Source organism: Psittacula echo (genome assembly GCF_963264785.1).
Source record: "Psittacula echo genome assembly, chromosome: 6".
In the NCBI taxonomy this organism is placed as follows: domain Eukaryota; kingdom Metazoa; phylum Chordata; class Aves; order Psittaciformes; family Psittacidae; genus Psittacula; species Psittacula echo.
In genome coordinates, this window is record NC_137743.1 from 35,836,291 (window position 1) to 35,856,607 (window position 20,317).

General features: G+C 38.7%; 1 pseudogene across 1 annotated transcript in view; it reads right to left on the bottom strand.

The window, feature by feature from the left end:
• The window catches only part of LOC308223238 (von Willebrand factor D and EGF domain-containing protein-like), a 193,152-nt pseudogene extending 175,848 nt beyond the window's left edge, over positions 1-17,304 (bottom strand). Inside the window, exon 1 of the transcript in view lies at positions 16,723-17,304. The product of the transcript in view is annotated as a von Willebrand factor D and EGF domain-containing protein-like (transcript). The remainder of the gene's footprint in view (positions 1-16,722) is intronic.
• Positions 17,305-20,317: the final 3,013 nt, after the last annotated feature.

Sequence of the window (20,317 nt, forward strand, 5' to 3'; positions counted from 1 at the left end):
ATTTCACTTTTTTGATAAGTTTTTTTTCAAAACTATTATCTATTTTCTTACTTGATCAGCAATTATTGTTGGGGGGGTTACATTCACCATCTTATCATAAACATCCTGGAATATAAAAAGGTCTGATTTGTAGACTCTTACTACGAATAAATCAAGTTGGATTTATGAGACTTATGGTCTGTTCTTTGTTCTTTGGAGGGTTTTATGAATCTGCTATGAGAGTTCTTATTTCTTATTATGGAATTTTATTGCCACCATGTAACTGGGTTAATATAAGAAGTATAAATAAGGATGTGCGTTTGCCTGTGAGATGTTTTAATATGGAAAAAAGTATCTGAAGTTCAAAAAATATGAACCAAAGAACAGACTGTATATGTTACTCCATAAATAGGAAGAGAAACCATTTCAAGTGCTGAAGAAAGAATGTTGTATGAGCAAATTTTCTCCTAGGAAAGGCAAAAAAGTAATCTCACTTTTTTAAGCTGTCTTGCTGTACTCTGCAACTACGTTTTAGCAAACATCCTAAAATGCTGCAGTTGTTTCCTATGACCTGCTGGTCTCCTGAACAAACTTTCATAGAGTGAAAGAAAAGGCATAGAAAGCAAGAGGAGCTGTGAAAGTCTAACAGCCAGGGTATTTTGCCTTACAATAGTTCTCTTCTTTTTGGCCTGCACGAACTTGGCTGATGTTAGTTCACATAGAATGAGACCCAGGCAATAACCACATCCTACTTGTAAAAAAATAACATGAAGTACTCTTTTTTAAGTGAAGAATACAAGCTAAATCCTATGACTGTCTCTCCTGTGCATGAGCAAAAAACATCCTCATTTGTTCCTGTGCCAGCTTCTCAGATTTACATACTTCGATGCTATTTTAATAGTATTAAGTCCACAAGGATACAGGTGATGCCCACACACAGAAATGCAGTGAAGGCAGAAGGCTGCTGTCAGCAGATTAGGATGGAGCCAGCACAGCTCTGCCTAAGGAGGTTGCAAGCTGGAAAGGACTGAGGTGGCCACCAAAATAGAGAACAGCTCGAAAATAAAAAAAGTGGTTTTAAAGAAGGTGCAAACAAACTGGCTCAACTGAGAGAAACAGGTTGGTTCTGGAGAGGCAAGATTGTCTGGGGAAGGAACAGTAACAGGAGATGGAAAGAAGGGTGAGTTTATGCTTCATATGGGTTGGGTGAAATACCTTTCTGGCAGTTGTGCAGCCTTTGGGCTGTAGCAGTAAAAAGTCACAGGGAAGTAGTCTGGCATAAAAGACCTTTCTGGTTTTCTGGGGGCCCACAACACAAGAAGGATATAGACCAGCTAAAGGAATCCAGAGGAGAGCCACAAAGATGCTCAGAGGGCTGAAGCACATCTTCGATGAAGACAGGCTGAGAGACTTGGGCTTGTTCAGCCTGAAGAAAACAAGGCTCTGGGAACAACCTAGAGCAGCCTTCCAGTGCCTAAAGGAGGCCTACAAGAAATTTGGAGACGGACTTTTTACAAGGGCATATAGCAACAGGACCAGGTGGAATGGTTTTAAACTGGGTGAAGGCAGATTTAGATTAGATATAAAACAGAAGCTCTTCACTGTGAGGGTGGTGAGGCACTGGCACAGGTTGCCCAGAAGTTGGGGCTGCCCCATACCTGGCAGTATTCAAGGCCAACTTGGATGGGGCTTTGAGCAACCTGATCTAGTGGAAGATGTTGCTGCTTCTGGCAGGGGGGTTGCAACTAGATGATCTTCAAGATCCCTTCCAACGCAACCTATCCTGTGGTTCCAGAAGAAACGACTGCTGGAAACCAGCATGAGGCTGCTGCTGCTACCAAAGGGCAACTATTGCACTCAGTCCTCCCAGGCAGATTTCTTTCTGCTGCTGGCAACAGGATTTGAAGTGGCTTTCTGTAGTAACAGGATGAAGAAAAGTTCACAGGTCATGTGACTGTAAAGCTCAGTAGTTCAGAGTAGCAGTTCGTTGCTTTTTGCACAGTGCTATAGATGATAACCTTTTATTCTCTTTTTCAGGGTTAACAGACCATCTTCCTTTGGCTTTAAAGTGAGAGGGCAACAGGCATTCAAAACACAACAGCTATTTAATTTAAAAGGTTAAAAATCACACTAATCTAGAGCAAAACTGTGATTTCCCATTGTTCATCACTGCTGTAGCCACCTCTGCTGCTCTGTGTTGTTAAACAGAGAGCTAGTGGGTTATTACTATATTATGTTTCACTGTGAAATTCAGTCAGATTAATGAGTTTAGGATCACTTGAGATTTATATAATTTATATTGATGACTTGCTGTTTAAAATGTGTTACAAAATCAGGAAATAAATTGTAGATTTTATAAAAATATAGTTAAAAATTGACTTGTACTAACTGTTGGCTTCAGGGACATGCATGAAGTTCAAATATGATGGATTGTTTTGCTCAATGAAAACTATAAAAACCCAGGAGAGACTTATGATGATAAAAAGCATTTTTTTTTTAGGTGGTTACATTATCAATATTTATATTGAGCCAAATGCTGCTTGCATTTCTTCTATGCATATTTTATTGACTTCATTGTGACCAATTGTGGAAGGAAAGCAATATTTGCATTATAGTGAAGAAAAATGATGTTCAAAATCAAGATGTGTTTTTGAACCAAGTATAAAACTTCAGAAGCCAGAAATCAAACATTTGTATTAGTTACGTCTTTAATATGACTTAATCATTTCAGAATTTAGCAAGCTGTGATAAATCTTTATGCTATAAAAACAGAAAGGAAATTTTCTTGCCTTTTCTCTGTAATGGATGAGAATCTAGCTGAGAGTTGATTCCCACTCATGACTAAGAGACATAACAAAGTATGTTTTTTGTCAAAGTGTATTCGGTAGAGTATATATATGTTCATTGTGACTGTGTCAGAAAGAGGCAGGAAAATGTAGGTGTGCTACTGTTCTATGACCTTCATACTTAGCCTCAGCAGGGTGCCTTGCCAATGCTCTCGGCATGAACAGTGAGATTATAAGAAACTGCACAGGCTCACAAGTAGACAATTACAGAGCTAGCATAAAGCCGGTTGTTTCTCTATGGGTATAAAACTAGGACCTTCTAGTAGCCAAATCTGAAAGCCTTACCTGTGGGTGGTGAACATTCCCAATTGCCTGAGACTTCTGGCATGGCTGCAGTGGGGCTTCCCAGCTTGAGGTGTGGGCCTGGATGATGATTCGTTGGTGACTGGTGATATATTTCTTCTTAATCTCTGCATTAACTCTCTTTGCATTAATGATTTGGTGCATTCCTAATTTTCTTCTGTACTTTACTTACATATATTTATATATATCTCTGATTTGCTTTATTGTACTTTTTCACTATATACAGAGACATATATACCTGATTCGTGTTAGTGTGTATGTTTGCTTTAGTGTGCTTGTTTAATAAACTGTGCTTGTTATACAGCTAGTGTGTGGTCATTTTGTTGAGTACCCTGCCTGTTAGCAGAATATCCTCACATTAGCAATCAAAATATTCAGATAGCAAGTACTATCTTTTAAATAGTTTGTTCTGGAAAAAGCAGTGCAAAAATTATGTAACAAGAATCTGTGACATGTAAGGCTGGTCTCAATGTTTTGGGGTTTTTTTTTTTTTTTTTTTTTTTAATTAAAATGGCTTTGAAGGCAGCTGTTACAATGCAAAAATGAGCCAAACTCTGCCCACAATATGACTGGTCTACTCCCAGTGAAAATCAATGGAGTTGGACAGGACCAACAGCTTTGAATTTAATGCTTTATAACAGGGTTCATAAAATGAGATCCCTGTGTAAGAAATTAGATGCACTCTTCCATTTTATTTGCTGTCAACCCAAAACTCAGTAGTTTGAGCAGGACACTGAGATGTGTAAAAGGACTGCTAAAAATGTAAAGTCCTACCTTGTTGCTACAATTAGAGATGAAGCAAGGAATGCTTTCCTACCACTCCCCTTTGGAAGAAGAGTGCTTGGGGAAAAAGAATGCCCAAGCTCCAACCACTGCCCAGGAAAAGACCAACAGGGTTGGGGGAAGCAGAGTCCTGAGACAGCAATAGATGGCACAACAGCATCAAAACATCTTGCTATAGCTCATCTTACAATTATTAACTCAAGAGGAATGTATTGGGTGGACAAATGTCTCTTATTTGTGTGACATACCATACAATTGCAGAACCAGGGTAGAGCCAGCTGTAGGTTTGTTCTTTTTAATCCAAGCCTTTCCTGTAGTGCAGCAGTGTATGCACAGCAAGGAGCACTCTCTCATGAAATTACATGTTCAACAAGCTATGCCTTGCAGTCATATTATATAATGGTTGCGCAGGCAGGGAAAGTGACATCTTTCTGATGCACACTTATGAAACGGGTCTGAAATAAGTTTTGATCTGTATGTCAGGTATCTATGAGAATAAAAATGAAATTCCACTTAATGGCTACTTTTTCCCTAGTTTTGTAACCTAGTTCTGATTTGCTTCGCTATCTTACCTCACTGAGAACCCTAAGAGAAGCCGCAACAGGATGGGGGTTTCTGTAAATATAAAACTCGAGTGTAAGGCAAACAGGAAAATATGGGAAGATATATGTAAAGCTTCTTGATGGTAATCACATAGTGTAAGTGGTATGTTAATTCCAAGAGACTAATTTTACACAGTGGCTGTCCTACAAATCCTCTTCTGCTGTTTGGTGCTGACTGTTACTGCCAGATGACATGTTCCTTCACAGCTTCACTTGGGTTTCAAATGGACAATCACATGCTGACAAGTTTTCTGGGCCTTTATTTCCCAGTTTGCTGAGTTAGGGGCTAGTGGCAAAATCACTCTGATAAAATCTTCCAGATGCCTTATCTGTGTTTCAGAAATAAACAACTTGTTGGGTTCACTCTTGAACTTTCTTACAAAATACATCACCAGGGGCCATGAGAAATAAGCAGAACTTTGTATTTAATCTGGAATGCTTATAAAATTATACAGTGTTTTTCACCTAATCTTTTAGAGGGAATAATTTAGTTTTCAAAAAACAAGACAAATTATTTTTCTACAGACAACAGGTATTTCCTACTAATGAAAATGCCATTATAGAAGGCCCATTTAGAAAGAAAAAAAGGCTTGTGTGCAATTTCTTGCTCACATAATTGCATGCTGATACTGAAAAGACACTGTGATGTGAAATTTTACTCCAAGCTAAAATAAGATGCTTTCCCTAATGGTTTAGTAACCTGTGTTAGAATACTAGCTAATACAGCAGTATGAATTTTAACTTTTCAGCTGGGCTTAAACAAAGCAGCAGTGATTTGGTTTTGGTAAAAATTCACTGCAATATCTTCAAGTTTTTAATTGTAGAAATATAGGTTACATTTTTTTCTGAATTTGCTCCAGCTCTATTTGCAAATCTTAGAAAAAATATTGCATGTGGTGATGAGAAGTTTATCCAGGGATCACTGAAAGGACAGCCTGCTCAGATAGAAAGAATATATTCATATGTTCTGGGAGAAAAGAACAAAGCATGGGTGGAGTTCAGTGGGGATTCAGGAAGAATTATTTTTCATTGCTCTTCTGTTCATTCTTGATGCTGATCAAATGCAAAGTTTCCCTGTGAATATATAACCAATGGTCAGTTTGACTTTTACAAAAACTGAGAACAAGTCGAGGAACCTCATTCACCAAAATACACACATTTCTGTATTTTTCCAGTGGCTTGTTGCCTGCCACAGGAGAGGCCAGTGTCTTCCAGGAGTGTCTGGATATAGTGAGAGCAGAAATCTGCCTGCACCGAGAAAAGCTGCATGGTTAAAACTTCTGTCAGTGCACATTCATGCATATTCTTCCATGCACTGTCTTAGAATCATAGAATCATAGAATAGTTAGGGTTGGAAAAGGACCTTAAGATCATCTAGTTTCAACCCCCCTGCCATGGGCAGGGACACCTCACACTAAACTATGTCACCCAAGGCCTCATCCAACCTGGCCTTGAACACTGCCAGGGATGAAGCATTCACAACCTCCCTGGGCAACCCATTCCAGTGCCTCACCACCCTCACACTAAAGAATTTCTTCCTTATATCCAATCTAAACTTCCCCTCTTTAAGTTTGAACCCGTTACCCCTTGCCCTGTCACTACAGTCCCTGATGAAGAGTTCCTCCCCAGCATCACTATAGTCCCCCTTCAGATACTGGAAGGCTGCTAGGAGGTCTCCACGCAGCCTTCTCTTCTCCAGGCTGAACAGCCCCAACTTTCTCAGCCTATCTTCATATGGGAGGTGCTCCAGTCCCCTGATCATCCTCGTGGCCCTCCTCTGGACTTGTTCCAACAGTTCCATGTCCTTGTTATGTTGAGGACACCAGAACTGCACACAATACTCCAAGTGAGGTGTCACGAGAGCAGAGTAGAGGGGCAGGATCACCTCCTTCGACCTGCTGGTCATGCTCCTTTTGATGCAGCCCAGGATATGGTTGTCTTGTCCTACTTCAGTCTAGGAAAAACTGACATTGTTTTCCCCTCCCGTCTTGATTGTGTATATTTTCTAGCTAACGAAAAAGCTTAGGAAATACAACTGTTCTTTGTATTGATTTTGCTTTTATATAGTGCCTTTTCCCCAGATGGATGCCAGAGTGCACTCTTAAAATCAAACTATATAGAACAATAATTTCTATCACAATGGAAAAACATGGCAGCAGCTTAATAGTGCATTTCAGTGCTAGACAATATTTTAGGAAATGAAGGTGGCTTTAAATAACAGGAATAAGCTAATGGTTGTGAAGAAGTTATTAGATATTCTTATGGAGCAGGACCCAGAGCAGCTTTTCTCACTCCCAGCTACCTGCACTGGAATGTGTGTGTGTGTGAGAAATGTCTCACTAGCCCCTTGTTTGGAACCTCTGATATTAGAGAATGGGTGTTCCCAGGCATATCTTGTAGGCTGAAATACTATTTAAGCCATGAGGGCTCTTACCATGCCAAATTCAGTTCATGTAACAAATAGTGCAACTGCCCCCAGGGCTTCATGCAGAATTCATGCAAATATATCCCTGTTTAGATTTCTGCTCTGTGCCAGTGGGTACCTGCTGTCCCAGGCTCCAAGGCCCTCATCAGAGCCTCTCAAATTAAGGACTTCTTTCTCTTCAGTAAAATTATTATTTTTGTAAAGTTCACTTCATCTTGTTTTCTTTATGCAAAATATGCCCTCTCCTAAGCATAAAACAGCAGGTTACTCCGTGGCTTTATTTTTACCGAAAAGGACCTTTGATTAAAAATAAGGTTGAAAATCAGTGTGTTAGAACATTGCTTCCTAAGCACAAATGAACATAAATCACTCCTTTCTGCACTGTTGGGGACTCCAAACAAGTGTAATTACTAATATCAAAATTTACTGCCCCTTTTATTTAGCCTGTTCATTCTTCTAAAAAATATATGCTTGGGTTAGAACTGTTCAAGAATTTAAAGTGTTTATTATTTTAAATGCTGTTAATGATTTTTTTATGGAAATGTACAAGTTTGGAGAAGACCTGTACTTTTTTTGGTGCAGGTTTCACCTTAAGAAGGGAGGCATCTGAAGGCTCATGCACTTGGGCATATGGTTTTGAACAAAAAAGCCCCCATGTATTGATCAACTGAACGATCCATCTATCTACCTGTCTAACTCTATACTGGAATTGCTTTGTTTTTATTTTTTTATAAATAGTGAATATACATTATGCCATAGAATGAATGAACCTGCTGTCCATCACTGCTATTTACATCTGTACAGTAGATGAACACATGGGAGACTGACACTGAGACACTTATTCCAAGATGTATTTAATTACTAATAGAAAGTGAAGCAGTTCAAAGAAGAGATCTAAAGATATTCTCTCCAGCATAATCAATAGACTAGCTCTGAGGGCGTTTGTGACAGGAGATTGATCAAGCTCCTCTATCCTAAAATACATCTTTCCTGTCAGAAGTGATTAACAAAGTATCAGGCTATCATTTAGCACTTTGGGGTTTTCCTGGTTCTGCCTCAGTGGGAAAGTAAATCTTTAATTGTTTTCAATTGTTAAAGCAATCAGACAGGAAAAAACTTCCTGTGTGGATCAACAGCAGTTACTCAACCCGAAGTAAGTTATCTTTGGGAAGTCGTATAGTCTATAAACTGTTATGCAGATAATCACAGTACAGAGTTGGGCTATAACAGCAGTGAGCCCCTGATGGATTTCAAAGGCAAAAATTCCACCTAATGAATGGATTTGTGTGGTGTATTTTTTGTAACAATCATATTTTTTCTTGCAGCATTTCTGCAGCACTAATTTTGGTGATGATTACATGAACCAGTGATAGCAGTAGAGGCCAAAATGATGTTTCCTATGCTTATGTACACATATGGCCATCTGTGCTACCTTTTACAGGATTGTAATGCTTTAGTGTTATAATCAATTTAGCTCCATTGAAAGCAACATCAGTATTAATGTATGTTAAGGCTGCCAAAGGCATACCTTGTCCCCGCGTGCTGACCAGCTGCAAGGTTTTAAATGTGAGAACCTCACAAAAGGGTCTTTCAGAAAGCCTGTGCTTTGTTACCAAGGAAGGATTTCTCAGCAAACTTGATTTAAAGAAGCCAGAATAAAGTCTGCATTAGAGGTCTTAAAAAAACAAAATCCAACACCACTGCAGAAAACAGTCTTTCAGAGACAGCTTGTTTTCCAGCTAATCATTGTACATACAACTACTGTTTAGTGTCTCTGCCACCAGCCTTTCTGAGTGGTAAAGAAGCTCCTTCCAGCACAGCTTTTTGGCCATGCGAATACTTCTGTGCCAGGGTTCACTGGTTGCTGTGCAAGGCTGACCAGGCACAGCTCACCATGTCCTCTCACATCCTGCTGGCACTTAAGGAGGGTGCTTGGTATTCTCAGGAGGAAATCTGCAAGCTCAGACCTAAGAGAGAAGATGAAATTGCTTTGAAAGAGCAGATGGATAGCATTATCAAGGAGTGTATTAATGAAAGAAAGTGTCTACACACATGCAGACTATAGGTAATAGCAAACAGAACAAGAAATGTTAGTGGATAACAGACATTATGAAGCAGCAGGAAAAACTGTGGATGATTTTCATGACTAAGATATCAGTTGAGAAAATATGAAAAAGAATAAGCAAAGCAAAGGGGGTTGGTAGTAGATTTATGTTTTATGTCAGAGTTATTTGTATTGCAAGGCAGCAATCATGTCAAGAGGAGAAAATAGTTATAAAATTCCTCTGGGAGATGTGTAGCTTGTGCTGGGATCATAGTCTACAACTCAAATTCAGCTATGCTGAAGTACATTACTATCTTTAAGACTAATGCCCTTACAAAAGTATACTCTAGGGACAGGGATTAAGTCAAACTTCAGCACTCCACATCTGAGCACGAGTGCTCCCATGTGGCACTTGTCTTTGACTGTGATAACTTAAGGATATACCAAATGTTCACTCCTATGAGGTGTGTTGCAGTGAGCGGGATCACACGGGCGCTGTGCTAGGAGGTAAGCACTGGGCAGTCTCAAGTGAGTCCTGCCTCTCACTGTTTCAGCAGGTGCTGACACACCAGGTAGGACAGGTCATGCTCCTGCACAGGTATCCTCATTCAGGGAGTGGAGGATGAACAAAATGCATCTTTGCTCCAGACTGGGAATGCTATGAGCTACTCCAGCATTCCCAGTATAACTGTTCACAGTGGTTTACTAAGGATTTCTTTTACAGGATCTAATGGTATAACTAGTCCAGGCAAAGGACTGAAAATTGCTTGAAACTGGATGATTTCTATATTCAACAATTATGAGTGAGACTTTTAAAGGACATTACAGGAGACAAGAAGCCCAAATACTTCAGGAATGTTATGGGGTGTGGGTGGCTGAGTCCCAGCGGCACATACAAGACTTTGTTGGAGAAAAAAACAACTTCTGGGGTGATAATGGGCTAGCTCAGGGAGTAGGATAGGTTTCTTTTATCTTTAATGTTATTCTGATTTATACATAGTCAGAAAATTAAATGTCCACATATTTTAGCACTTAAAGAATGAGTTGCAAGTACACTAGGGTAGGAAATAGCCTTCTCTTCATTTACCTTGTATTTCTTGCAAAAGAGAAACAAGGAACTAATTAGATTTCACCCTGTTTATGTCTTTGTTGCTAGCTCTAATCTTAACATCTAATAAAAGAACAGAACAACTGGCTCTGTGAATTTTTATACTTTTTTTTCTCCAACCCATTAAGAAACGATCAGAGCTGATGATAAGGTAGCCTGAGTGAATCAAAGTATCTGTGCTGTTTTATTGAGGGAGGCTGAGTCACAGTCAACTAATTTTATAGCATACCCATAGTTGATTATAAAGGAAATAATTGGAGAAAAGGGAAAAAGAAAAGTTTTAAAAATAATCTCTGAAAGGTGTTTGTGAATCTGCATGTTCTGGCAGCTGTATCAGTCAACAGATAACATATGACTAATGCAATGAGGTTTAATAATGCTAATTCTAAAGAATTTATTAAGTTATTAATAACAAAACACTAACATAGCTATTAAATAAACTAGCGACTGAGTTTTACTTCCCTTTGTGTTTCATATAGGTCTGGAGAAAATCAATGAGATGAAAAATTTGAATGATAGTCAAACATCAGCAAAAGACATCTTTAAACAGAGATGAGAAGCAAGCAGGAGATGATATAAGATAGGCTCCTTCCTGTGAAGGAATTGTCTAGATGAGATCCCAAGTCATTCTCCATATTTACCATTAAATTAATTGTAGAGCTATTAATTCAGGAAATTCTGAGAATCCTTTTGTCTCTGTATCATCTAGATTTTTTTTCATAAACTTTTTCTTTCTGAGACAAAAATAATCAGCCGTTTAAAAAATTAAGAGCAAGTAAGCCTTTGAGTCTGAGATGGGGAACACCTTTCATTAGCATAAGGAGGAGGAAAAGTTGGGGTATCCACCAGTTTATGGAAAGTGCAAGAACTACTGAACTGATGAGGCATCATCAAGATACTTCATGAGGGACCATTTACTGAAATTGTCAACACACAAAGCTGTCAAGGGACAGTTGGGTTGCAAAATGCTCCAGCTACCACAGGAGAGGCAGTACATTATTGCGGTATGCAGATAAATTGCTATCCAGCTCATGGAAGCTGCTTTGTGAACAAAACATGGGAATAAGATAAACTCGCTCTCAATCGATGAATTAATATAAAACCAACAAAATGAGCAGAGCATACTACTACAATCCTTCAACTATATTAGGCAATCAATTTTTTTCTTTCAATATGTAGACTATTCCCTTGCAGCTCCCTGTGGATGCCATGCAGCGTGAACACAGCAATCAAAGTAATAGATGTCAGAATAATCAAAATAATATGTGTCAGAAAGAAGCAAATGAGTACATATATTCATTAAGTAAATCTCCTAAGAGCTTAACACACCAATCTCTTTCCAGAAAAGCTACAAACAACTGCATGCGCTAACACATGGGTTTACTGGTGTTTCAAATTCAGATGAAAAAATATTCTTCAAACTAATCCACTTTTTTTCAGATTTGTAGAACCATAGAATCATAGAATGGTTTGGGCTGGAAAGGACCTTAAGATCATCAAGTTCCAACCCCCCTGCCATGGGCAAGGATGCCTCATCCTAGACCAAGCCCAAGGCTCTGTCCAACCTGGCCATGAACACTGCCAGGGGTGGAGCATTCACCACTGCTTTGGGCAGCCTGTTCCAGTGCCTCACCACCCTTACAGTAAAGAACTTCCTCCTTATAACCAATCTAAACTTCCCCTGTTTAAGTTTAAACCCATTACTCCTTGTCCTATCACTAATGAGCGATTAGTCCCTAATGAAGAGTCTCTCTCTGGCATCCTTGCAGGCCCCCTTCAGATACTGGAAGGCTGCTATGAGGTCTCCACGCAGCCTTCTCTTCTCCAGGCTGAACAGCCCCAACTTTCTCAGCCTGTCTTCATATGGGAGCTGCTCCAGCCCCTTGATCACCCTCGTGTCCCTCCTCTGGTCTTGCCCCAACAGCTCTTCTACTGAGGGCAAAACACATAGTATAGCTGCCACAATGAAATTAATAAACATCATAACTGAAGGTAAAATACATTACTTTGAAGAAAGCTTAAAAATCAGGAAATGAGCTGTATATCCTGCCAACCAAGCATTACAGACAATATCCATTCTTGTAGTGGATTGAGCATCAGCAATGTACAACACTAAACCTCCATCTGTGAGGTGACAAGAAAATTGCCTCATCCAGGAAGAAAGTAGCCAAAAAGTCAGAACAAACCTGCAACTGTCCAAGGAAATGGATTTGTAGATAAAATCAGACAAACCAATGATCTGTCTGCCTTGAGAAATTTTCCCAACTTTTCAAAGAGGTACACTGTAAATCAGTGAAAACTTAACAAAATGTCACTTCTCACAATATTCTCAGCCTTTTGAAGCAGCAAGTCTATGTCACAAAAAAAAAAAAAAAAAAAAAAAAGAAGGGGGGGAATATATTGTAATGAAAGAGCCATTTCCAAAGCCAGAAATATTTTATTAGGCTACAGAAGTGGTCTAGAAAGAAGGAGCAAACAGAAACGAAATTCTCTCCCTAATGAAGTTAGTGCTGGATAGACTTTTCCTTCTTCTCTTCACCTATATTTTTATGATAAAGAAGGTATAACATTTTGGAAGTGAATGGATCCTTTCTTGATTGAAACCAAAGTGTGAGATTTCAAGTATTGCTCATCTAAAATACAAGTAGTCTAAATCCCACCAGCAATACCTTGTGTCCACTTGAGTCTGAGTGTGTAGTTGTTTGACTTCAGAGTTTACAGGGAAGATGGAGAAAGATTCAGCATTTTTATTACACTCCTATTTACTATATTGGCTTTAGTTCCAGTTATGAGTTGTACTGCAGTTACTGGGTCTGGATTGTGAACCATGAGGTCTCGGTACAGATCTCAGCTCCATCAAAACGTTTTCTGCATGACCTTGAGCCACTTCACGTCTCCATCCCATCAGTAAAACAGAATGATGATGCTTCCTCTCTGCAGCAATTTGTCTTGTCAATTTAGGAGCAAACACTGATTTGTGTTGACTACTTGCAGCTCCTATCGATTGCAAAGGAGGTTAGATGTATACAATACTTCTTTGGATGTGGCATTTGGAGACAAAATAACTTTGAAGAACTGGCCTTTTAAAGCAAATATTCTGGCCATGAATATCCTTTATATACTGTTATGAACAGTGTCTAAGAAAAGGATCCTCAATTTTAGCACAGCACAGAGTAATAAATAGCTGTTAAGGAGTTTAAAAAGGACAACAGTGTACACAATGGGCAGGTCAATTGGAAATAGGCAGGTCCTTGAGAGATGCAGTAGAAAGGCAGCACTCTCACACAAAATGTATTTTGTAAGCTGTATAACTTTGAAAACAATAATTAATTTTCATCAGAAGATTTAAAGGCAAATGCCAAAAATTATTTCCCTGCCAAATTTCAAAGTCCAAAAATCCAGTACTGACAAACTGATACTGCTCAGGAAAGTCACAAACATACCCAGTTCTCTCACCCGCAGGCTGCAACAGCCGCCCAACTCTGCCTTCCTTATGAAAGAACTAACCCTGCAGTTCATAACCCTGTTGTCTTTAAGATAAAAAGGAGTGGAACAAAAAAGTAATCAGAAAACAGAAATAATTGTACAACCCTGCTATTAGCTTTGCTTTGACAGCACAAAATCAGATGAAATCAGACTTCATTTGTTGTTCAAACAATACAAACTGGTTTAATTCCAGACAATGAGGCCAATGGGGTTACTTGATTTTGACAAAAATGTAAATAAGTGGGAAATATAATATTAACCTGTAAACAGATTTTGATAATTAAAGCCAATATGAGGAGAGAAACATGTCGTAAAAGTTCTGCCTCTCCCTTTGGGAGCTGTTACTGCTTACTTGCCACAGCCAGGGAGTGTCGGTTTTACTTCTGTAGGAAAGCATTCAGCATGGTATTCTTTGTTTGCACAGTACTATAAACACCTGTTGTGCTTTCCACAGAACAAAGATGTGGAGCCAGCATAAACCCAGTGTGATTTCTAAAGACACAGGAATGTCTGTGACCCAACCCAAGCCCAAGAGCTTGATCCCTGCAAGCTATTTCCAGACCAGATGCCCTGGGGCTTCCCTGTGCAGGTGTTTGCACACCTCCTGTGCTTGGGGACCCAGAGCATGACAGGAGTCCTGGGGTGCCAGGGGGTTCCTGGGGACATGGGTGTCATGTTTGAGGTCTGACCAAGGAGGGCTTGTTGTCAGTTGTAGATACATGAAGCAGGGAAGTGGGAAAGGTCCTCAATTACTCTTTTTGAAATACTCATGGAGAAATTTTTTCTCAGTTCCAGTAGATTTTTGCTTAAAGCATGGACATTCCAAGGCATTCGGATTTTACATCAGAAGCTCTGACTGAGATCATGGGTTGCTTGTAGGTAGCACAAGCAGACAAAAGAGATTACATAGTGAAAGGAAGACCAGGATTTATAAAATTGCAAGATACATTGAATAATTTTTGCCATGCTAGACTATTCTCGTTTACTTTTTTTAATCAAAGTAGACCATTTGGATTGTTTGGAAATAAACTGTCTTTTCCTGCTGGCTGTAGGCACCTAGTCTTCCCCTCACACCACCTTCTCCACCTCAGGATATGCTCAAATTTTTTATTACGTGTTTCAGATTTGAGGAAAATCCAGTGGAGTGAATGTGCAAACAATTAATTATGTCTCATTTTACTAAATATGTAACACCTTGCAGTGAAGCTCCAGTGGATTTTATGATCTCCAAGGGAGGTTGGTGCCTTTGCAGGAAGCTCATATCCCAGTGAAAAGCTTTTTCAATTGTATGCAGTGAAAAGGCTCCAGAGGAGATGGGGAGCAATTCCATCTTGAAGGTGATGTTTCAAGCAACTCTTTTTTAAGATAAACACTTTTGTCTAAAATACTTCTGTAAAAAATCTATTGTCTTTTTCTTTTGATTGACTCGTTTACAGAAATTCATCTGAGAAAAGTCTGACAAGCTCTGTGTTGTTTCAGCCCTCCCACATCTATGATTCACTGAGTTGTTTTTGTCCCTGATGCTTTACTTTATCTTCTACAAGACAGCAGCTACAGACATTACTGGTAACACTTTCACGTTTCTCAGTCACAGGAAATAATGTAAAACCCCCAAATAATGAGAGGACCCTTTGTCATTGGGAACTTCATTCCCTAAAATGAGACTGCAGAAGATTATAAAGTTCTTCCTTCGATTTTCTCATCTTCTCCTTCTTAATAAGGCATCTGCAAAAAGCTGTTTGGTCAGACGTTCCTTACTCATGGTTAAATTCTCATGGGATTAGTAGGTTTGTTAAGAGTACAAAAGTAAACAGCATATGGCTCTGTTAATAACTTTATAATGTCACAACACAATCTGTCAGAATTTATACTTTGAGTGGTTTCATTTACTTCAAGTTCATATTATCAAAAAAACCCCAAACAAAACCCCAGCCTTATGAATCCTTTTGCATCACCCAAGAGACAGCAAGCTATTTCTTAATTCTTGTTTTGTGTTCCCATCTTAATAAGAATGTCTATACATAGTACCTTCAGGAACAAAAATACAGTGGAAAATACAGCTACTTAGTTACTAGGAGTTAAAAGGTCATTTCCCCTTGATGGAAAGCTTGTTCTATCAGATAAGTAGCTGCTACACCCCCTAAAACTGGCAACCCTTCAAAAGTTTTCGGAAATTAAAGGTATTGTTTGAGGATAAAGGCGACAGGTCATTTGCTTTGTGTTTAGTTCTGCAAAACTTCCTAGGTGACCCTTTGATATTGAAGAGTGCTTTAAATTGTTTTATCTTCATAGAGCTAACCAGTGCTGGCTGACAACCACTTTTAAGACTCTAAGAAACTTTACTGGAATTAAATTTTGTAAAATATTGCAATGTATTGCCTTTAAAGGGGGAGTGCCTCCACAGAGTTTGCCAGAGCTGTATCCGTAATCACTCACAGCACTATTCTCCGGTCCCACCGCTTTTCTCATGGTTTTTTTTTGTTTGTTTGTTTTTTATAAAGTCTGTTTTTACTAGTTGAATAATGTCTTATTATTTTACTAGTTTACTAATGTTTTTCAATGTATTCCTGCAGTAGATTAATAAAGCTGTATAAACAAGCTACATATGTAATATCTATGTCCTCTTCGAACTCTATGCTGGACTGAAATAAGCCGTACATTTAATGTATACAGTAGTAGAAAAATTATTCATGAACTTTTTATTGCCAGAGACTTTATAGCTGTGTATTATTATATGTGTAATTAACTAATCTATAATATTGCTGTGATATACCATGCATATACTTCTTTCCTCAAAGGAATAGATTCTTGAAGTTTTTTCTGCTTTTATGCTTCATTTTGTATATCCCATTTATGGCAAAATGTTATGAATAATTTATTAAAAAAAAAGGAAAAAATCCACTAATGGACAATAATCACTGTGTGCTGTAAGCATGCTTGGTTATCACTGTGATCTTCTTCATTACTTTAGCTGTTTATTTTAACATTACTTCCATTCTATATTGGAGACTCTTTCTAATAATAGCCCTCTATTCCTCTAACCCACATTCAAAAGTTAATGTAAACATGATCATCTCAGTTTAAAATAAACATGAACTCTATCCCCAAAATAACTATCAAATAATTAAAAAGTACAAAAACCTTACCTAATGGAGCTGACCCAGTGCTAATGGCCAACAATGAAATCCAACAGAGGTAAGCAACAAGTTGGAGATGCAGATGGGAAGGAAAGGGTTGCTGCATAGTGTTCAGGATAGGTTTTATCCATGCATCTGATGTTGCTTAGAAGTTAACTTTGGAAGTACTAAACTTTGCAGGAAAAGCCATCAGCCTGCCAGCCTCATTTTTTTTTTTTTTTCTTCCCCCTTTCTTTCTTTCTTTCATTCTTCTCAATCCACTTTCTTGGAGGGGGTTTAACGTGTCATTAATCCCACAATTCCAAGACGGAAGTCCTTCAGCTATACACAAACCACATTCGTCCGTGGTTTGTGTCCACCCCAAGTCCCCCATCCCCCAAGTAGATCAGCAGAGAGCATGTGTCTTTGCAGCTGCTCTGGCTGCAGCTGCTCTGATTTACACACCAGTAACACACCCGCGCACATGCAGAGGGTGAGTACATCATGTACCCTCAGTGTAGGTGGTCGGAAAAGGTCTGAGAGAAATTAGGCTAAACCAGGCGTGCCTGCTCATGGGGATTTTAAAGCAGTCAACACTAAGTTCGGCATATTGCAGTCATATCTGACATGTTTATATGAGAGAGGTTTAAAAAATGCTAAAATATAAGCTTGCAAATAGTTTTTTTGTGTCAGATTTCTGGAGGTTACATGCATGCAAAACTGATACAGAAGTGGTCTGTGCAGCACAAACAGCACCTGAAGGTTTGTATCTTAGGTCCCTGTCTGGTGTTTCAGAGAACAGTCCTTAGCTGCTGGAATAAAGTGCAGCAGCATTTGCTCTACCAACCCACCCTGAAAATGAGATGTATGTTTCAGAAGGTTGGCTCACCAGCAATAGTAACATAAATAGAAAACAGAAGGTAGCAGCAGTGAAAGAATTCAATCACTCACATTGCTCAATCACATTTTTCTAATGTTTAGTCTCATTGGGAAATGCGCTGTTGCTACCACGTGGGTCCTTTGTGCTACTTCCAGTAGGTGTGAACATTGTTTATTGTCTGACAATGCATATTGCCAGCTTAATGCACAAGATGGAGAATTTGCTATTAAATCATATGCTATAGTCTGATATTCATGGCATTTTATTTGGAAATTATTGTATCCCCACTGACTGTTCAGTGTTTTCCATAGCTGCCAGCACTTCTTTTCTTTGACTTGTCAAGTTTGATTATTTTGTGTTTGCTTGTTTAAGTGAGGATATTGTGAATAATCTGATAACGGTGTAATACACAAGGCTGTAAACATTCCATGCAAATCACTGTGAGGAATATTTCATCTCAAAGCATAAACAAAGCCATTAAAAGTATTTTGCAGTACAGCCAAGGAGTTTCAAATGTTGTTCATTTGGCATAACTACATCCCTTGAGGAGTTATACCACTGGATTCCTTGAGGAACATTTAGGTTATTTAAGAAGAAACTTCTGAAACTTTTTTCTTGATTTTGATTTTGGGTTTTGATGTTGTAAAATCACTTCTTTTAGTAGTCTCATTAGATTAGCTGTTTCACAGGCCTGACTTGTAGCCCTTTGAGAGTCTCTGGGAGTCTTTCCATTGATTTTACTGATGTTTAGATTATATTCTTTCAAAATCATTAAGACTCAAAGCCCAGTATTTCTGATATATTTTTTTTCCTAAGAGATCTCCATCCGTTTCTTGAGTACAAATGTATGACAAATGACAAAATTCCAGTTTATTTTAAACAGGACACAATTTCTGCCTTTGCATGGCTTTCTCAGTTAATGCTTGAATTTATTTGTGGCAGTATCTACACACTGATAGGGGCTTAGTCTTCTTTGACTCTTGAGTTTTAGCCTAAAAGGCGTAGTTTTAATGTTTAACGTAAAGAAGACTGAAATCTGCTGTGGCAGATCTTTACCAAAATATTGGCAACCAAAGCCAATATATAATATAGCAAGAGAACTTTCCACAAACAATCCAGCTTTGTTGGTCTTTTGGATACTGAAAGCGTAAGTAACCAGGCAAAAATATGTAAGTGGAAAGTGTTTAGGGCAACAGGAGAATAGGGACAATTTTGTAGATTTGCTTATCCCCTTACCTATTGCCTCTCTAAGAAGGTTGTAATCAGTGGAAGCTTTTGAAGGTGGTTACTGCTGGTAAAGATAAAATGAAGCTTCCTATTGTTAGCGTCGGGACATACACATAACCATCAGAATGGTTATATGAGGTGCTTTATTAAGGCGCCGAGAACCAGGGGTACGCACCCAAATCTGGTTCTAACCCCGTCACATCACGTTCGCAATTTATACACTAAAAGTTTCGTAATTAATGCATATTCAACATTGATTGCTTCATTAGTTAATACATATGTATCAGGGATTGCTTCATCAGTCCATTACGACATCAGCCTCTTCTGCGCTTGCGCAGCCACCTCTGGTGGTCGTCCTGATGAAGTAAGGAGTCTTCCTCAGATGAAGTAAAAAGTTTTCCTCACTCTGTCCTTTTCACCTTTCTGTTCTTTGGACAAATCCCAGCCATTATGTGGACGCAGCATTCTCTTATCTTCACTTGGCTGCCTCTGGTATGCTTTGGTTCTACTTGGGTAGAGCTCCACAGTACATTCTTTCCTCTACTCCCTTTGCCATACATGGTCATGTTAGTTTCTACTACTAAGGCTACCATTGTGATGTTCTGTTATAGAGTAACTAGGATATAACCTAACACAATTGCAACATTGAATATATGAAACTTTCATATTGACTTATGATTTCTAAACACAATTGCCTATTGAAACAGCTATAGAGTAACTGAAATACAAAACTACAAAGTTAGTTATAAAGTAAGTAAAACACAAAATAACAAAATTACAAATTTTGATATAAGTATAAAGGTATAAGGCTTTCTATTGATTGACAAACTTTTAAATAAAATCACTTCTATCACTCTTATATGATTATGACAAACAAAATTTCACCATTCTCTAACACTATCACCTCAGCCAAAGAGTTTCCGTGGGCTGCAAATGGCTCCCTTCATATTGAGAGGACAAACAGATCCAGGTCAGAGAACAAGGTGCAAATATTCTCCATTTCTTGATATTCCCCCAGCCTAAGGCAAGACCTTACTGATGTCAGAAAAACAGTGAACAATACCTTCTCCCTCCAAACATTAATCTAAAAAATCATGAGAAATTAAACCCATGTAGAACCTGCATAAAAATGCTGGAAAATACTCTCACAGTTTTCACACCATTAACCTCAGTATAAGGAGAACCTGACACTCCCTCAAAATTCAATGTAGTCAAGTGTGGCTAGTGAACACTTTAAACAATTAGCTTCACTGTACAAAAAGACAACACAGCACTGAAGGCCTGACACCAGTCCATCTTGTATTAAATTAATTTTCAATGGTAGGGATGGATATGGTGGGCCAAAATAAGTCAAAAGGCAACAGCTGGAAGTTGGCAGCAGCATTTCAGACTTGGCAAAAAATTGTCTAATGGATATGCGTGTTAGGTGTTCAGAGCTCTTCAATTTATAAGAAACAGTGTTTGCCTGAAATATCCTTCTTGGCAAATTGGTGCTGCAATGCTGGGGATGAGCTGCAG